This window comes from Mesoplodon densirostris, chromosome 10, assembly GCF_025265405.1.
Source record: "Mesoplodon densirostris isolate mMesDen1 chromosome 10, mMesDen1 primary haplotype, whole genome shotgun sequence".
Classification (NCBI taxonomy): Eukaryota; Metazoa; Chordata; class Mammalia; order Artiodactyla; family Ziphiidae; genus Mesoplodon; species Mesoplodon densirostris.
The window spans coordinates 105,843,923-105,865,394 of NC_082670.1; the positions used below are offsets into that span (position 1 = coordinate 105,843,923).

The 21,472-nt window shown below is 38.7% G+C and overlaps 1 protein-coding gene and 1 non-coding gene across 3 annotated transcripts in view; one reads left to right on the plus strand and one right to left on the minus strand.

Moving 5' to 3' along the window:
* Nucleotides 1-21,472, minus strand: part of TMCC1 (transmembrane and coiled-coil domain family 1) — a 221,775-nt gene that overhangs the window by 129,793 nt on the left and 70,510 nt on the right. The gene's annotated exons all lie outside the window — the stretch shown is intronic.
* Nucleotides 5,818-5,921, plus strand: LOC132498045 (U6 spliceosomal RNA). Its single transcript, XR_009533668.1, has one exon. It is a non-coding gene; the product is annotated as a U6 spliceosomal RNA (small nuclear RNA).

The following is a 21,472-nucleotide window of genomic DNA, read 5'->3' on the forward strand; positions in this document are numbered from 1 at the left end:
TGCCCATGTAATGAAGCTTCCATAAATATCCCTGAACCATTGGATTTGGAGAGCTTCCAGCTTGGTGAATACATGGAGGTCCTGGGAGAGGGCAGGGAAGCTCTAAGTCTCATCCCACATACCTTTCCCTATGCATCTCTTCCATCTGGCTGTTCCTGAGTTACATCCTTTTGTAATAAAGCTGTAGTGTAGTAAGTAAAATATTTTCTCAAGTTCTTTTATCCGTTCTAGTAAATTAATCAAACCCAAGGAGTGGGTCATGAGAAGGTTCTAGAGCCAGCTGGTCAGAAGCACAGGTGACAACCTGGATTTGTGATTGGCGACTAAAGAGGAATGGGAGGCAGCCTTGTGGGACTTAGCCCTTGACCTGTGGGATCTGATGCTATCCTCAGATAGTGTCAGAATTGCATTAAGTTGTAGGACACCCAGCTAGTGCTGCAGAGAATTGCTTGGTGTGTGGGGGGAAACCCTACACATTTGGTAACCAACAGTGAAGTGTTCCGTATGAGTAGTAAAGGAGAGACATATAGTAATGTTTTTTCCTTTATACAAACATCAATGTCTTTTTTTAAACCTCATTTTTAGGTAAATCCCACTAAAAGAGTAAAAAATAACTACCCAGTAAAGTTAGTCTGGATGTGACAAACTGTGTCTCATCTAAATGAGGAAACTGATTTATTTTATTCAGTTGATTTTATTTAGTAAAACACTAGAGCCACAAATCCTCATAATGATGAAAACAAGATGTAAAAGTCGATGGACCTAGAGTCTGTCATACAGAGTGAAGTAAGTCAGACAGAGAAAAACAAAAACCGTATGCTAACGCACAGATATGGAATTTAAAAAAACGGTACTGATGAACCTAGTGGCAGGGCAGGAATAAAGATGCAGATGAAGAGAATGGACTTGACACGGAGGGGAGAGGGGGAAGCTGGGACAAAGGGAGAGAGTAGCATTGACATATATACACTACCAAATGTAAAATGGATGGCTAGTGGGAAGCTACTACATAGCACAGGGAGATCAGCTTGACGCTTTGTGACAACCTAGAGGGGTGGGATAGGGAGGGCGGGAGGGAGGCTCAAGAGGGAGGGGATATGGGGATATATGTATACATATAGCTGATTCACTTTGTTGTACAGCAGAAACTGATACAACATTGTAAAGCAATTATACTCCAATGAAGATTTTAAAAAAAAAGATGTAAAAAAGTCAAGCTTATCTTGATCTCTGTACCAACCTACAAACCTCTGTACCCTAATGCAACAGAAGATAATGAGATAGAACTGTAAGCAGACAACAAGGAATACATATCACAAACTAGTAGGTAGACCCAAGGCAGGTAAATTTATACTGTGGCCTAAATTCTTCTCAGCTATAATCAGGTCATAAACCTTTATTCCCCTTCTTACAAAGCTAAACTTCTGATAATTAGAAAATAGACTGAATTCTATCTTTATGCAAAGAAACTTAAGCAAGGTCACCTTATACCTTAAGGCCCTCTGAGTAAACATTCCTAGGAAGAATATATTAATCTCACACATATTTATCTGCTTAAACTTAATTTGATTCTATGTTCAGTGTAACTCATCACAAATCATGTAAAGACAATGTATGATAACCAAGGAATATGGAAAATAGAAGAAAACTTATCAAAGAAACATTTCAAGTCATAACAATCGCACTTAACAGTAACAAAATGGGGTAGATTATTTTCTTCAGCTGTTTTGCATTCTTGCAGCAGACAACAGTTCCAAGGAGTAGAAAACTTGGACCCTGTTCTTTTGCTAGAAGAATGTACAGTTGTGACCTGAACCATCTACAATCATTGAAAACAAGTCTAAAGTTGTTGGAAAGCCTGTGGTGAGCTTAAGCCAGAAAGCAATGTTTAAGATATTCTAGTCCTAAGGTGGTTATTTAAATGTGCATTTGCATAACTGCTTAACAGGAGACTTTTACTAATAAACCAAGAGTATGCTCCCTAAGATTGTATATGTTCTAATAAGTCTCTATTATGGTAAAGTCCTAGAAAACATTTTCCACAGAGCATCCATATGGGGGAGGTTATATACCAATCTTCAGTTCCTCTGAAGCACTAGTCCACTATTAAACTTCTTATAAAGAAATGCTCAGAAATAAATAGATCAGAATTAGAGCTCTATTTCACTCTTACGGCCTTTCATTCATTTCGTGATTTTTACATTGCTAAGAGAAAAATGCTGTTGAGATGCAAATCTTCTCAATAAATACAGGATCAGCCATTATGAAAAAAAATCTCAAGTTTTGGTGATTCCAGTATCACTTTTAGATTCACTGGTGCAGAAGGGCTTTTGCCTCTGTGTTAACAATGAAAGAGAACAGGGTATTATATAAACCAGGAAAGAAGAAAACCACCACCACAACAGAAAAACTTCAGCAGGTACTCTATAGCACTGCAGTCACATTCACAATACTCAAATCAAGATATGTATAGTGGAAGAAGTTGTAGGTTTACTGCTGACTTACCTTTGTTAGTTGGATTTCACAAACTAACCATCCCCTCACCAAAAACAAAAAAGGGAGTTTAGGGAGAAGCTAAGGTTTTTGTTTTTAAGGTGATAGAATTTTGAGGTTTAAAAGATGAAGCTGTTCAAGTTCTACTGCAGAACAGACTAACTCTAATGAAATAGTACTTATATATGTTACACGGAATTTAACAAATCGAAAACATATTTACTAAGCCATCTGTGATACTATACACTTTAAAATATTTGCTCATCTATTCTAAACTTGTTTTCATTTTTCTCTCTTTGATATAATGAAGCAGAGTAAATGATAAAGTCCATTGTTGGAATCCCTTGTTGCTTATATATTTACTCTCCCATTTAGTCAGGCTATAGGCTTGAAAGATACCTTAATACTTTTTCCTACGTAGAGATGGCTTGAGAATCAGAAACCTTCAAATTTCTAAAGCTGACAGCAGAAGAGCTAAGCAGAGGTTTGGATGAAGTGCAACAACTTCCTAGCATACTCCTGAGCCACTTCTTCATTCACAGCCTAACTTCCCTGCAGTGTTTTAAATTTAAGTGCTCAACCTATGAATTCATATCTATAGTCCCAGAATCTTAGAAGAAATATTAGAAGTCATTTCATCCAACTCTCAATTGGAGTCGTGGATTTTTCCTACAACATGCATGATGTGTGGTTCTCCAGCCTTTGCCTCATCACCCCAAGGCAGCCTACCTCAAAACTGGACAGTTGTATTGTAAAATTTGTTCTTATATTGTACTAGTGTCATATTTCTAAGACAAGTACAAATGATTTTCATATTATCAAAAAATTCTTTAGAGGGAAATTATCCTGACTTTTAATTTTGGTCTAAATACAGGATACATGCACCACAGTGTGTATACAAGACAAGCAATGAGTCATGGAAAGAACACATTATAACTTTCATTTATATTTTTTATTCATCCTTTTCATATCTATTTTTGTGTTATATGAGATACATAATATATAGGAACAATTATATAAAATATTAAAATACATAAAATATAAAAACATTAGAGATACACTAAAAGGTGTGGGTGAGCAAAATAATTTGGAGGCCACTACTCTAGACTGTTAATGAACTTTCCTTTATTTTTTTTTAAAAATTAGGTCATAGGAGGCCTACCTATATGATTATGAATTTTCAATAGATATTAAATACTCATAAACAGTGTACCACCAACCATGTATAAATAAGTGTTCAGCATCAGACCTTAAGGGCACCCAAATAATCTTCCAAAATATCAAAATAATAAAGTGACTTTCTTGGCAAAAGAGTGCAGAACTAGTGGCAAAGAAATGGACTATCCAACTCTCCATCAAGCTTACACCATGCGTGTGGCAATTGTGTACAGGTACACATACACTCATACATACGTACAAACATACACACACGCCCAGAGGGGGGATAAAGACCTGTGAGGATATCTTTCATTATCCCTCCAACCTAAATCTAAAAATTCAAACTAAGTTGACTGAATTTATCTACCTTTAAAGGCCTAAGCTGGATTCTCCAAAATCTTAATATTGGAAGTGATCCTCAGAACATACCAAGTCCATTTCAATTAACACTGAAAATACTGTTATCCTTGAAATTAGTTTTCAAGTACATTACTGTTTAGAGCACACTCTCAAAATGCTTTATTATAGCACACTATCAAAATGCTTTATTATTTGTTCATGTTGTCATAAGTAGTATTCTAAAAAGAAGGCAAGGGAATGATGAATGAGTCTTTGGAAAATCACTATATCCAGCACCTTTAGAAAGGCGAGCACATTTAAATTAAATTAGGTTTTCAGGGCTTCCCTGGTGGCGCAGTGGTTGAGAGTCCGCCTGCCGATGCAGGGGACACGGGCTCGCCCGGGTCCGGGAAGCTCCCACATGCCGCGGTGCGGCTGGGACCGTGAGCCATGGCCGCTGGGCCTGTGCATCCGGAGCCTGTGCTCCACAACGGGAGAGGCCACAACAGTGAGAGGCCCGCGTACCGCAAAAAAAAAAAAAAAAAAAAAAAGAAAAAAAATTAGGTTTTCAAAGCACATTGTCTACTTTCTGTTATTTAAAACCAAAACAACCTTATTGACCAAAGTAAAAATCCTGAAGTTATTTACCAACCACAGGGTCTCTGCAAAAGTTCAGAATTTGTGCCAACATTTGTTAAAAATTAGCTCCAAAACCAGGTTGGTAATTAAAAATAAGACTTTGGGATTATTATTAGGGTTAACCAAGAAAATTATGTTTAAAATACACTGCAGAGAGTAAGAATCACTAGTACAATGCAGAAGAATTAGCAATTTCATTAAACAATACTCTCAGCAGTACCAGAAGGTACCAACAGAGGGCCTCTAGAAATAGTGGTAGTAAAGCTTTCTAAAAACATCTTTCCCAACTAAGCCAGGGAATGAATTAATTCCCTGGTACTGATATTTGCTAAAAAGAAAGTTTAAGTTCAAATTAAATTGTCAACAACTGATTAAGACTCTAGCTCAGAAATTAAATCTGGGAATTTCTCTTAAACTAAAAAAATTCACCCCCAAACCAGGAAAGCAATATTCAAATGTCAAATACTGCTTTCCAGATTACAACTTTGCACTGTAGGATCAAATTTTTCTAACAGTTTAAACAGAAGTGCCAGCTCTTCAGAACATTATTTTTTTTAAAAACTATGTGACGTCTAAGAAGATCATAAAATCACAAATACGGTGGAAAAGCAACATTTGCTATCTTACTATCCACTATCCTGAAAATAAGTAAATTGCTAACAAGAATTTCTTCCTCTTAGGGCCCTACAGACCCAGACCAATCCATATCATCACTTCTGATTTTCTGAGAGATACTTTATTACAATTTCAGAGGCTGAAATTTCTATTATTTTGAGATGGGAATTTTTTTTTTAAGACAAAACAAGAAGTTCACTAGAAAAGTCTTCTAACATTCTCAAAATTACTGAGCATCTATATTTTTAAAGCACTATCTACAAAATTTTCAACTGCTCTGAATTAAATTCTATGATTTTCCCCAGGTAAAAATCAAAGATGATATGAAAAATAAGTCAAACTGCAAAAAGGAAAAACAGCTTCAAAATAGAGTTGTCTATATTAAAAGAAGCATATAAGACCTTAGAATTAGAAAAGCAATAGCTAAGCTCTAGTCACCACTGTAACCATATCTGGACATTGTACTTTGTTCTGGAGACCATCATTTAAGAATTACTGAAGAACTAGAACAACCAAGAGTTGATGTACCAGTGTGACTAAATATTCAAAATTACAATGTGAAAGAACACCCTAGTGCTTGCTTCAGCAGCACATATACTAAAATTGGAACACAGAGTACAGTAACACGGCCCCTGAACAAGGATGACATTCAAATTCGTGAAGCGCTCCATATTTACATGGGGCTCTAGGGTCCTTAGTGAATTGTTTAAACCACAAATTTAAATCTGTGACTGCCAAGAATCTTCCTGATTTGGAGTTTCCTGGTGGAACCCAGGGAGATTCCAAATTCATTTGGCATCCCAGAATCTCATAGCTAGAAGGCCATTCTTTAGGTCAGTTTTCTCTTTGAGCTATCTGCTCCAGGCCTTACTGATGGCTACAAGATTTTTCTTGGCAAGACCCACAGCAGCAAAGGGTAGTGGTCAAAAGCATGACTTTTGGAGCTAGAAAGACTTGGTTCTGATATCCAATAAACTTCTTACCAGTTGTGTGAACTTGACAATCACTCCAACCTCAATTTTTTGTTTCCTCACTTATGATATAGAGATAACTTCACAGTACAGTGTTTGCGAGGATTCACTACTGCATTCTACACTTAGAATGCTTGGATAAATAAATAGTTGTTGAATTAAAAAATAAAAAAGTCCGGAGCCTGTGCTCCGCAATGGGAGGGGCCACAGCAGTGAGAGGCCCGCGTACCGCAAAAAATAAATAAATAAATAAATAAATAAATAAATAAGAAGGAAAGAAAGAAAGAAAGAAAGAAAGAAAGAAAGAAAGAAAGAAAGAATATCCCAAGGACTAGGGATTATTAGCCTCGAGAAGGGACTATTCAGAGACAACACACTGCGAAAGCAATTCATACCTGCAGAGGCAGTACACATTCTGATTGGCCCTAACTGGAGAAATACAAGGAACCAGATTTCGGTTTAACATGTTAGATTTGTCTAACAGAGGCATCCACAAGTAGAATGCGCTTCTCTGGGAGCCCAGACAACCACCTGGGGAGAATGTTACCAAGCTTAATGACTGCAGAAGTACCCCCCAATTTAAGATGTTGTGTTAATTCAAGGCTCAAAAAGAGAAGTAGAACTTTCTTAGGACAATGCTCCAGCACTCTTGCCTTACCCCTCCAGATGGCTATAGAAACTTGGCAGGGCAGGGGATGACAAGAAAAACACACAATTAAAAATAATCATTGCTACTAACTGCCATGTTACCTGCCACCAGTCAGATTACCTGGAGGCAAAGATAAATCAGTCAATTACTTCTCATTTCCTACTTTTTTTTTTTGCATTACGTGGGCCTCTCACTGTTGTGGCCTCTCCCGTTGCGGAGCACAGGCTCCGGACGCACAGGCTCAGCGGCCATGGCTCACGGGGCTAGCCGCTCCGCGGCATGTGGGATCTTCCCAGACAGGGGCACGAACCCGCGTCCCCTGCATCGGCAGGCGGACTCTCAACCACTGCGCCACCAGGGAAGCCCCTCATTTCCTACTTTTAAAACAGTGGAGGTTAATAAGACTGTGGTTACTTTTGGACTTTGAGCAATTTCACTATGGCCTTTTGACATAGATATGAAAATGAGAAACACTTCTTTCTTTTAGTTAAATTTCTACTTTATTCATTTCTAATATAAGAGTTGATTATCAGACTTCAAATCTTGTTTTAATTTAATCGTTAAGACGAACTGTTTAATTTTTTTCTTTAGGTGTTTCAGGAAAATTAGTCTACTTCGATGTATCTTCTAACTGGTTGGGAGGTTACCAATTTTTTAGCAGTCTAGAGCCTTCTAAGATTTTCTACACTCTCTGCCTTTATATTATACTCTTCACACTAAGTACATGATAACCAACTTACAATATTAAGGCACCTGTGCTTAGTAGAGTCGAGCAAAAGACTTAGACTCAGCCATGTACTAGCTCACTAGTCTTAGGCAAATTTAAAATTTTCCCTAAGCCCTACTTACCTCATTTGTAACAAAGATCAGACCTACCTCAAAAAGCTGACATGCAACTTAAATTACATGTGGATGTGTAATTTAAATTACACCAGACACTCAAAAAGCTGAGTATGATCCCATACAATGATACTGAAACAAAGTCACTTCCATAAAACATTCTTGCAAAGACTACTACCAACTACATGGAAAAGATTCTCTATTATCAAATGAGTCATTAAAACTCAGTATTCTTGGGCTTCCCTGGTGGCGCAGTGGTTAAGAATCCTCCTGAAAATGCAGGGGACATGGGTTCGAGCCCTGGTCCGGGAAGATCCCACATGCCGCAGAGCAACTAAGCCCATGAGCCACAACTACTGAGCCCGTGTGCTGCAACTACTGAAGCCCGTAGGCCTAAAGCCTGTGCTCCAGAACAAGAGAAGCCACCACAATGAGAAGCCCGTGCACTACAACACAGAGTAGACCCCGCTCGCCACAACTAGAGAAAGCTCAGGTGCAGCAACGAAGACCCAACGCAGCAAACGAAAAAAAAAAAAAAAAAACCCTCAGTATTCTCAGGACAGGTTTCTTGGTATCTTAAGGCCATAAGAAAGATGATAAAGGATAGTTCTCACCTTCATCCCTTAACTATAATTCTGCAAATTATGTTATGGTTAATATGAGACTTTAAGTATGAACTCTCTTTTCCACCCCAGTCTCAACCTCACAATGCAGAAATAGCTCCATGGAGGCTATTTAACTGCCTATCTAACTAAATAGAAGAGGCCTTATTTTACATACTATATATAACTAATACACTTTTCCTTATTATTTTATTTAGATATCTGAGAGTCCAGAATGTCATTGCTCATATTTTAATTATGAACAGTATTAAAATAACTCTAGGGAATCATTACAGTATTCTATTTCCATTGTTACTGTAAAAGATGACAAGTTATTTAAAAGTATTAACATAAGAAACCAAACAAGGGTATTGTTGAAATCAGCCTTTGTCACTGCTCTTAGATTTCTGCCCTCATTCAAAAAGCTTATCTAAGTTACCAATATTTGGAAAAAGGAAAAACTTTTTTGTCCCCTACTTGAAAGAACTGGTGTTCTTCGATTCTTTGACATAGTCAACAGGATAAAGAGGCAAGAATGCTGAACACAGAATCAGAAGGAACCCAGGGATCTGGTCCTGATATCACTCATAACTTAGCTGTGTTACCTCAGGCAGGTTTTAACATTTTTGGACCTGTAAAGTGAGGAGCTTGATTAGGATTAGCCCAAAAGCTGAACAGTCTCTGAGTCTTTGCTAATCACCTGGCAATAGCCAGTGATCTTTTGACTGAAAATCATTTGTGTTGCAAGGGACTCATTTTGTAAACGAAGGTTTCTAAATTCTTAGCTTCCTTGTTATTACAATATCGAAATCTGTGTCACGGCTCCTCACTCTAGTAAGATGTTACCGTGATAAAATAAAATGTAATTGTCAGTTCTTTTTTTTTTTTTTTTTTTTTTTGCGGTACGCGGGCCTCTCACTGTTGTGGCCTCTCCCGTTGCGGAGCACAGGCTCCGGACGCGCAGGCTCAGCGGCCATGGCTCACGGGCCCAGCCGCTCCGCGGCATGTGGGATCTTCCCGGACCGGGGCACGAACCCGCAGCCCCTGCATCGGCAGGCGGACTCTCAACCACTGCGCCACCAGGGAAGCCCTAATTGTCAGTTCTTAATAAATATTTGACTTGATCTTGGGCTGAAGATATGAATATTTTTATAATATATAAACCAATAAATCCTTGCTAATCCTTTTTACAAAGGGATTTGTCATAATATTAATTTTTGAAATCAAACATATTTTATATATTTTAAATGATTCTATTTAGGAAAAAAGATGTTTTCAAAGTCTAACTATACATAAAATGAGAGACACAAATTAATGCATAATAAATATACGCTGACCCTGAAGTATGAAAGCTCAAAAGTGAAATCCGGTCTGCTCCCACTGACTGACAAGATCACAGGACATAAGGAGGTAACATCAAAATAAGTCAATTTTTAACAAACACTTACTAAAGCCCAATATTATGCTAACTGGCCAAAGTTGCCTACCTTTCTTTAGATAAAATGCTGTACTATGATCGCGAAAGAAAAACCAATCTGTTCTAGTGATTATCTTCTATAATACATGATCCTGGTCTGTCCTTCTGCCTATTTATTTACCTATAAGTCTTCGGAAGCTAACAGTCCCAAGACAAATCCTTGTATCAGTGTTCTGGATAAACAGAAGAGTAGTGGACTTTGAGTGCTAAAATTCTCCCCCACTCCTCTAAGATTCAAGGCTATTGGTAAAGTACTCAAATCCCTTGTGAATAAAAGGGGAAAGCAGAAGTTAAGTCACATACTACAATACATCCCTTTACAGGTCTAACTACTCTAAAGACTTTATATATTTTGCAATATAAAGGAAAAGGAGGTTAAATTTAACTTAAAGAGTGAACTTGACTTTGCATTATGTTGAGCGTTCTCACAAAAGCTGCTGCTTGGAACAGAAGGAATACAACTCAGATTTAAAAAACAAAACCAAACAAAACTTGAGGAGGCATCCCTATGATGACAACTGTGCATGATAAACTTAGCAAGGTCAAGAACATCCTATCTATACCTTCAATTCCACTCTTAGGACAACCATATTAAAAGTCAACATAGGGGCTTCCCTGGTGGCGCAGTGGTTGGGAGTCTGCCTGCCGATGCAGGGGACGCGGGTTCGTGCCCCAGTCCCGGAAGATCCCACATTCCACGGAGCGGCTGGGCCCGTGAGCCATGGCTGCTGAGCCTGCGCGTCCAGAGCCTATGCTCCGCAACGGGAGAGGCCACAAGAGTGAGAGGCCCGTGTATAGACAAAAAAAAAAAAAAAAAAAAAAGTCAACGTAGGATCATTAAGGATAATAAAGATATCTTTTGGGTCACTACATAAATATACTATATTAAAAGAAACATACACATTCTAGACATCTAAGCTAGGGTCAATAAACCTAAAAGTTACTTCCTTTGGCACGCAAGTTTTGTTCTATAAAGTACCTTTACTGGAGAACAACTAAAAAAGCCAAAATACATCTTCATCTCTTATTCCTAATTTTGCATTCCCATATGATTCCCTTGATAGGGAATAAAATATTCCCTTAACAGCGTCAGCTCCTTAACTGACACTAAATACACAAAAAAGAGAGATCTGTATTGGTTTTCATTTAAAAACTACAATTTTCAACTGTTTTTTAGGAAAACAGACATTATTTTACTAGTTCTCCCAAGCATACCTTTGGGTTTTAAATTTTGTTTCTCTTTAATTATTTTAAATTCTAACATTGTCATTAAATTCTACCTACTCTACTATTGTCTATTCCATTTCCATAGTTATCAATTCAGTTCAGTATTTTAAAAGAGCACCTACCACTATATGATAGTCACTACTCAATCCAGCCCATATCCTAACGATTCCCTGTACTAGTTACTTCTCAAGGTATAATCCCATCATTATTAATGGCCTGTCAGTAGGAGTCATCCCCTCACTTCCACCTACTTCTCCTGGTCTAGGGGTACCACCTTGTGGTGAGCAACAGGAATTACCTTTCCCATCATCTCATTTCTTCCCCCGTGGGAGAACATTACACCTGGGCTTTCTGGTTTTGCTCGCAGCTCAATTAATTCAATCTTACAAATCTCCCTTTCATTTGAACAGAGCAGAATGTCATCCTGGTGCAATTTACCACAGAGGATAGAGTTCCTTATTTATAAACGCTGGATAATTCACAAACTCTAAGTTTACAAATTACTTGTTACTGAGTAAGAATGAGAAGGAATGGGTTTTTGAGAGGTAATTCAAAGATGAACTCCAGACAGCGGCAGATGCTGAGCTCTGTATGCATTTTCCAGCGTTGGCCTCAGCTGGGAAGTCCTTCCGGGCCTTCACAGGCCCGATCCCACCTTGTGGAGATACGGGCCATGGGGAAAGACGTCTGAAGCTCCTGCTGCTCCTGAGGTGCCAGCCTGGAGGCAGTGTAAGCAGTTGGGGCGGTGCTGCGTGGGACCTCCGGTACAGAAGGAAGGTGACAGGTTGTGCCTTTCCCTTGAGCCCTGCCCGCAGCTATGTAGTCCCACTGCATGGAAAATCCACACGTAGGCCTGGAAACCATGATTCTATCAAAGGTGGTTCAGACTATTCAGTGTGAAATCTTCCCAACATTTTGGGCTCTTAGCCACCAAAACGTAGGAATTACAACAGGAAGAGTAAACCTACCTCTCTCCTTCTACCTCACCTGCCTGCCTCAACCCTTTCTTCTTTTCTCTAATTTCCAGATTCAGCCAGGCATTACCAAAAAATTCCCTTTCTTGAGAGAAATGTGCTCTCATGCACCTCAGGAGATTTGTTTGTAGCCTATGGTTTTAAATAGCCCAATTATTTCCCAGTGGGTAGAAAATCAATTTTATGGATCTTCAAACAGATGTAATAACCATCATGAATAAAAAAATTAAATATTAAAGTGGCAAAAAAAATTCCCTTTCTCTCTGTCCAAACTGAAAGCAGCCCACAAAACTTCCCTAACTGCAGCCTAATAAAGGTATATTACTTTTTCTAACTTCATCTATAAACAGGAAAGTGATAGTGAGCTCTGAAGTGATACTAACCTTTAAATAGAGAACCAAGATCACTAACCTCAAAGTTTCCCTTCACACGGTCCTCATACTGGCTAGGCCCTAGGGTTCTATGCGGGGTATAAATAAAGATAACTAGCACATGGTCCTAGCTCTTGAGAGGCTCACAATTGGGGTTTCTTCTTCTTCTTTTTCTTCCTTTTTTTTTTTTTTTTTTTTTTGTAAAGGTCTCACATATTTATTACTGAGCCAAACACTAGTGCAGAAACACTGACACAAAGAGAAAAATCATTTTCCCAGTAAAACACATCCAGCTGTTCTGATGGTAGTGATGTTTTCAGAGTGATATGGTAAGATGCAAGTGACCCTGACACAGCATAAATATGTGTGCCATCTCATGTGTGGGGCTCCTTACAGACCCAGCTTGGTTCTTCTCCTATGTCTTCTCTTGGAGACATACCTGATTTTATTACCAGCTTTCATTCGAATTCTTTGGGGAATGGGACGATTCTGCTTTTGTTTCTTCGCCAGGAATCGCTTGACCCTGAAAGTTTGTGAGAAGACATGGCAAGGAGAAAATTCAACCACATATAGGATGGCGGAGAAGAAAGAGGAATTTCTTCTTCTTCTTTTTTAAAGCACATCTCAGCTATTTTGAAACGTGAAATCTGCATGTATTGTGTTGTCTTACAATGGAGAAGATCTATACTGAGTGTGCTTCATACTCCTAAAACATCTCCAAGGAGCACATTCTCTATAAAGCCCCTGTCAACAACTTGACCCCATACTTAGCTCTCCCTTCTAGGAACTTCTACTGTCCTTAATTTCAGTAACAGCTGATTATATAGTGTTCTCTAACAAAGCTTTTAACTGATAAGAAAGGGTTAAAATATGCTATAGATATTAATAGCCTCAGACCTCTAGGTGGCCAAGTAGAGCCTACAGTGATTGGATCAACCACCTCAGCTGTAAACATGTCATCACTTTATCCTGCTTCTAATTTTCAAATTAGAACTCTAAATATTATTTAGTACAATGACCTCATCTTGAAAATGAAGGAAATGAAACCTAGAGAATTTAATTTGTTTAAGGTCACACTGATATAAAAAAAAAAAACCCAGAAATAAGGCATTCTTAGAACCCAAAACTGTAGGATCCTGACTTCTGGGCTTGATTATACCACATCACACTGCTTCTTTAATTGCCACTTACATAAATCTTGCTGTCCCAACAAGACTGTGAGGTCTCTGAAAATAAGGTTGTAACATGATTTATATGTAGCTCTCATCTCTCTCAAAGTGCCAATCTCCAACTGAGGAGTACTTAAGGGATAATTATTGGTGGGATAAAAGTATCTGTTGTAAAGAAAGGTCCCATTTAATAAAAAAGATAATTTTAATTTACATATTTAGAAATGTGTTTGAATAGTATAAACATTTGTGTGTATTCATATATGTACATAAATAGAAAATGAGAAAGAGGACAAATACACTTTAGAAGAGTGACCTAAAACTACACCTTAGACTAGGCAACTTGACATGACTATTCTAAAAGCTACATCTAAGCACAGTAAGCTTGTTAAAAACAAGACAACAGGCCCCAAATGGAGTCATTTATGCTAATCCTCACATTGTCAAACTGAGAACTAAATTACGGTTTTGTCTCTCCCAGAAATGGACTCAAACCAGCCAATCAGGAATTGCCTGATCAGCATTAGTTAGGTAACCCCTGCCATCCTCTACAGGGAAAGTAACCTAGCAATAACCAATATACTTTTCTGCCTAGTATAACTTCCTTGTTCCTGCTCCCTTCGGCCTATAAAAGTCTTTCATTTTGTACAGCTCTTCAGAGTTCCTTCTATTTGCTTAAGACTGAAGGCTGTCCAATTCATAAATCGTTGAATAAAGTCAGTAAGATCCTTAAATTTGCTCAGTTGAACTTTGTTTTTTAACAAGATGAAAAGTACTAACACTTAAACCATACAACATAAGTTTAAATAATGCATACAGCTCAAATTCTCATTAGTAAGAACTATTCTAAGTATTGCTCCTCACCCATCTGGCACATGTAGACAGGAGGCTATGACTTATGGCCTTGATGTGCATTATCATTTTCTCCCCTTAACAATGCCCCCCAAAACCCAATCTCAGTAAAATTTCTTTATAGTATAGGCCTTTGGGACCTTCCCCTTTGCTCTTCCCTCTGCCTGGTCTGCTCTCTCCCTAGTTATCTCCTCACATCCTTCAGGTCTTTGCTCATGTGTCAGTGAGGTCTTCCCCGATCACTCTGCTTAAAATTTCCTGCCCTAGAATTCTTTATCTTCTTTCACAACTGTCATATTGTGCATTTTACTTATATGTTTTGTTTACCTCCTCTTAAACTTCACCAGGCCGAGTATTTCTGTCTGTTTTATTCACTCATATATTCTTAGCACCTAAAACTGTGGTGGGCAAAGTATACTGTTCACCACAGTCAAACCCAGGCATGCCCATTCATTTACATATTATGGGTGACTGCTTTCATGCTACGACATGTTGAGTAGTTGCAAGACAGACCATATGGTCAAAAATATTTAAATGACTATTTACAGAAAAAGTCTGCAGATCCCTAACCTAAAACAATGCTAGGTCAAACACTCTATAAACAATATTGAACAAATGTAAGAACAAACATACATAGGGGGAAAACATTTCTGATCCCACAGTATTTTATAAAAGATATAACAGAAGAGCATCTAAACGAAGATATCACCATGAAAGCCTTAGTATGCTTAACCAGGTTTGCACTTTCATCTATACAATTTTTCATATTCCACATCATAAACAAAGAAAAAAATGGGCAGGAGCACTAAAAGATGAGATAGTTAAGCGACTTGCCTAGAATCACTTGCTAGTAAATGGCAAATGAAGGACAGCAGCTTTTTTTTTTTTAACACTATTTTCCATTATAATCAAGCACATTTTAATCAATTATTTTACATTCTTCTATTTGAGAATAAGGTATAAAATCTGGCTTTATAATGTTACAAGTAACCTGAGTGTTTACAAGTTTGACTGATCATAAAACAACAATTACAATATACAAAAACTTGAGGGAACTGAACCAAATTAAACTACTCTGAATTAGCAGGCCTCCTTTCTCCTCTAACTCTACTGTCCATTTCTACCCTGATGTCACCACGTTATTCTTAAACATAACACTAGCCTAATACTGTGGCACATTTATATACAATTGACCCTTGAACAACATGGGTTTGAATTGCATAGGTCCACTTACATGTGGATTTTTTTCAATAAATATAGCACCTGTATTTTCATCTTACAGATCTTTAACTAGGTGTGGGGGGAAAGTTTGTGTTTGATTAGAGATCACAATAGTGAATTCAAAAGAATTAGGGTTTGAGTCCGGATTCTATCCAAACCGAACTGTTTCAGCTTCCTGTCCTTGGGTGAGTAATTTATCAACTCCTTTGGGGGTTTTTTGGGTTTTTTTTTTTTGTTTTGGTTTGGTTTTTTACGCAGTTCTACACTTTATAAATCGTTTTCCCCCCCTCAAATTATTTTCCCAATCAGGTTGCCACACAACACTGAGCAGAATTCCCGGTGCTACACAGTAGGTCCCCGTCGGTCAGTCGGTCAACATTCCAAACATAGCACTGTGAACATGTCAATCCCAAACTCCCCAACTATCCCTCCTCCCCACCCTTTCCTCCTTCCCAACCATAAGTTCGCTCTATATCAATTCCTTTGTTTTTGATGCAGAGATGGCAATATGTGGATTTTCAACTGGGTGGGGGACCGGCACCCTGAACTCCCACTTTGTTCAAGGGTCAACTGTACTACACTGAAATTTCAAAGCATTTACTTAAATAATCTCAATTTACACCATGAAATGTATACTTGACTTCTGAACCACTACGAATCTTACCATTGCTTCAAAATATGGCCTATCTCTAACCTACTGTCATGAAAACGTGTATTCAATTGCCAACTCCTTAAATTTTGATTTTTTCATTGGGCCTCTGCTGAATAATTTAGTAGTTTTTCTAAAATGTTTTATGATGTTGCATAAAATCTACATCAAAGCTCATTATTCTTTTCTTCATAGAGAATCCCTTTCTTGACATACTGTTAATTAACTCCACTTGCCTTCCAGGGACATACTATTGGGACCTTCAAAATCTTTCAAACTGACCATTGTTATTCTCTTGCTTCGATCTCTCTGACTGCTCTATTTAAGGCAGCTAAGACCCTGCTTTCAGTATCATCCTTTCTTGCCTAGATTCTACAACAGACTCCTAACAGGTGCTCCGAGTATCCACCCTCAACCCCCTGCAGTCTATTCACACAGCAGCCAGAGTGATCCTTTTTAAAAAGTCTTTTTTTTTTTTTTTTTAAGATTTCATATATATGTGTTAGCATATGGTATTTGTTTTTCTCTTTCTGACTTACTTCACTCTGTAGGACAGACTCTAGGTCCATCCACCTCACTACAAATGACTCAATTTCATTTCTTTTTATGGCTGAGTAATATTCCATTGTATATATGTGCCACATCTTCTTTATCCATTCATCTGTCGATGGACACTTAGGTAGCTTCCATGTCCTGGCTATTGTAAACAGTGCTGCAATGAACATTGTGGTACATGACTCTTTTTGAGTTATGGTTTTCTCAGGGTATATGCCCAGTAGTGGGATTGCTGGGTCATATGGTAGTTCTATTTTTAGGTTTTTTTTTTTTTTTTTGCGGTACACGGGCCTCTCACTGCTGTGGCCTCTCCCTTTGCAGAGCACAGGCTCCGAAAGCACAGGCCCAGCGGCCATGGCTCACAGGCCCAGCCGCTCCGTGGCATGTGGGATCCTCTTGGACCAGGGCACGAACCCGTGTCCCCTGCATCAGCAGGCGGACTCTCAACCACTGCGCCACCAGGGAAGCCCTATTTTTAGTTTTTTAAGGAACCTCCATACTGTTCTCCATAGTGGCTGTATCAATTTACATTCCCACCAACAGTGCAAGAGGGTTTTCTCCACACCCTCTCCAGCATTTACTGTTTGTAGATTTTTTGATGATGGCCATTCTGACTGGTGTGAAGTGATACCTCATTGTACTTTTGATTTGTATTTCTCTAATGATTAGTGATGTTGAGCATTCTTTCATGTGTTTGTTGGCAGTCTATTATGAAGAACCTAGGGGCAGGACAGGAATAAAGACACAGACGTAGAGAATGGATTTGAGGACACGGGGAGGGTGAAGGGTAAGCTGGGACGAAGTGAGAGAGTGGCATGGACTTATATATACTACCAAATGTAAAATAGGTAGCTAGTGGGAAGCAGCCGCATAGCACAGGGATATCAGCTCAGTGCTTTGTGACCACCTAGAGGGGCGGGATAGGGAGGGTGGGAGGGAGTTGCAAGAGGGAGGAGATATGGGGATATATGTATATGTATAGCTGATTCACTGTTATAAAGCAGAAACTAACACACCATTGTAAAGCAATTATACTCCAATAAAGATGTCAAAAAAAAAAAAAGGTAAGTAAGATCATATCACCCTTATGCTCAAAACCCTCCAATGGCTCCCTGTCTCATTCAGAGTACAGCCAAAGTCTTTACAATGTCTATGAGGCCCTACCCGATCTGGCTACCTGTGACCTCTCTGACCCCATCTCTTACTACTGTCCCCTGCTCACTCAGCTTCTCCTCACTGGCCTCCTTGCTATTCCTTGGACATGTCAGGCAGGCTCCCATCCTGGAGTTACTTCATCTGCCTAAGTACTTATCCCCCAGAGGGCCAGCCTCATGACTTAACTCCTTCATCTCAAGTCTTCACTCAAATGTTACCTTCTCAGAGAGGCTTACCCTTATCATCCTACTTTATACTTCAACTCACCTCCCCTCTATACACACTCCTGATCTCTTATCTTGGTCTAATTTTGTTCTTTTTTTCCGTAATACTTATCATCTTCCAACATAACATACCATTCATTTATTGTATCTATTGTATGCTATCTCTTACAATACAAACTAAGCTCCATAAGGACAGAAATTTTTGCCTGTTTCGTTTTTTGGTGTATTCTAACTACCTAGAACATTGCCTAGTGCATAGTATGTATTTGATAAGTACTGATGAATAACTGAATGAAAGCTTACTCCATTTCAGAAACTTATCCATGTACATTCTCAAACTCACTAATTAGACATCCTCTCTTGCTCCCTATCTCTATTTACTACTAATTCATCAAACAAATAATCCAAGGGCCAAAGTATTAGGCATGGGGAATTGAAATATGAATAAGACACACTCCTGCCCTTAGGTAATTCTTCTCTCCACTCCCATCATCACTTCTTTGATCCAAACTACTGTCATCTCTCACCTGGACACGACAGCCATCTGGCTCATCTACCTTCATTCCATCTGAACCCAGTCAATCCATTCTCCATGCTATAAGCATAGTGATATTTTCTAATCACAAAGTTGAAACTGCCCCCCCTTGCTTAACACATTTTTGACTGGAGATGTATTACGGCCCCAGGTGTCAGTTTCTGCAAAAATCACCCGGTCAATAATGTGTTAAAATGCTTTGATGCTACTCATTCCTCTTAGGTAGAGAAAAACCCCTTAACACTCTCCGCAAACCTCTGTATGAACTGCTTCCTATCTCTCTCTCCAGCCTTAACCACTGAGTGCTTCCATGTACACACACACAGACATACACACCTGCCATCCTATCCCTCATACTCAGTAAACTTCCTTCTATCTTAGCACCTTTGCACCTGCAGTTCTCACTCCATCACCTAATTAGCCCAGCTTATCCTATAGATCTCTGTCACTTCCTCATGGAAGTATACCCTGACTTCCTTAACTAGGTCAAATGTTCCAATAACAGGCTCTAGTAGCACTTGTCACAGCTGAAAGTTCAGATTTGTTTGAATGATTTTTTTTTAGTTTTGTTTTGTCTATTTGTTTGTTTGTTTGTTTTGACCACACTGTACAGCATGCAGGATCTTACTTCCCCGACCAGGGATTGAACCCGCCCCCCCGCCCTGCAGTGGAAGCACGGAGTCTTAACCACTGGACCGCCAGGGAATTCGCCAAATGATTATTTAATATGTGGACCCATCTGATAATAAACTCCATAAGAGTAAGGATCACATCTGTTTTTGTTCATCACAGTATCCACAGTGCCTAGAACATATCAATATGTTTTTTGAATGAATGACTGAATGAAAGCATAAGCCAAAGTATGGAAGTAGGAAAAACTTTAGAGGAAGAATAAAAAGTGTGGGAAAGGAGTGCTAGTTGCTGTATGAGCTGGGAGTGGTATGAGGTAAAGAAGTCCACATGGGCTAAATCATGGAAGGTCTTGCACGTCATTTCAAGGAACATATCCCTCAGGAAATGATGGAGTCAGTGAAGGGTTTTTAAGCAGTGGAAATGACAATGATTTGTTTTGATTTTAGACAGTTCTCACAAGCTGTGTACAGCATGGAGAAAGGCTTTGAAAGGGCAATGAGATGAATGAAGGCCTAAACTAGGACACTGATTTAGGAATGGAGAATGGGGGCAACCTTGGGGATCACGTGATTAAAGAGTAGGAGGGGTCCAGATAACTCAAAGCTTGCCAACCCGGGTAACTGGTGGCTCCAGAAATTCAGATTCAGTAATTCTCAAACTCATGGACTGACTGCACTAGAATCATCTGACGCCTTGATTAAAAATATACGTTTCTATACTGAGCCTGCGCTCTAGAGCCTGCAAGCCACAACTACTGAGCCTGCATGCCACAACTGAGGCCCACAAGCCTAGAGCCCATGCTCTGCGACAAGAGAAGCCACCGCAATGAGAAGCCCACGCACTGCAACAAAGAATAGCACTCCCTCATCGCAACTAGAGAAAGCCCGCACGCAGCAATGAAGACCCAACACAGCAAAAAATAAATAAATAAATTTATTTTTTTAAAAAATACACATTTCTAGGCTCCATACCAGATCTTCTAAATCAGAAATTCTGGGAATGGGGCACGGAAATCTTATTTTCAACGAGTGTCCAAAGTGATTTTTACTGTATTCAATCAAGTTTTGAAACAACTGAGACAAAAAACACACTAGAAGGCAAAAAGATTTATGAGAGATGATGATGATGAACTTAAATTTGTAAATGATGAGTTTGAACTGTCTATGCAGACAACCAACAGATAAATAACCAATTCCAAAGATCATATAGGATTGGTCAGGTTGGAGACCAAAATTTTGTGGAAGCATTTAAGTTCACAAAGGAGTAAAAAGAGTGGTACAGGCTATGGTTAAAACTTAGAAGGACACAATACTTAAGATGTAGACAGAGAAGAGGATTTGCTCATTAGTTAGTAGTACCCTAAAATGCTATTTCTGCATGAGGTATTTGTGTGTAAAATGTTGTCCTTTTAGGTGCTCGGAGGGATACAAAGCTAAGACCTGGCGCCTGTCTTGCAAGTCCTGTGGACACTAGGCATTCTCTCAACATATCATCCAAAATGTCACAGGCCTTATTGTTCAAGTCCATAATATACCTTGAAAGACTGTAAGTTTACTAAGAAAACACTAGTTAGTTTTATTCCAAAACGTCTTTAACGTAGAGGATATCCTTACTCCCTATTACCCACAACAAAATCCTGTTGCCCTTCCTTCAAAGCTTTCCCAGATTCCTCTGACCCATGCCCAATACATAAAAATGGAGAGAGAGTTCGGTATGATAAGAGTTTTCGAATCAGATAGTGTCTAGCACACAGCAGTTACTAAAACATATCTAATCAAAATATAAATGGCCTAGACTTATTATTTTAGTTCTGAAACACTCTAGTTGGAAATATGCTAGCTGTGAAATCATGGCATACTTAACTGTTCTATGCCTCTGTTATTTCATCAACAAAAAAGGGAAAATACAAAAGAAAGGGCTGTTTTAGAATTAATGAGAAAATTACATAACTTGTGTAAACACACTGTCTGCCACATAATAAGCACAAGACGAATGGTAGCTTATCATTATCATCACTACCACTAGGTACTACTAAATATCTGTTGATTAATATTTCATATAGTTTTATATAAAGGAAATTATATTGAAAATTTAAATATATTCATTTCTCCATCTCCAGCTGAA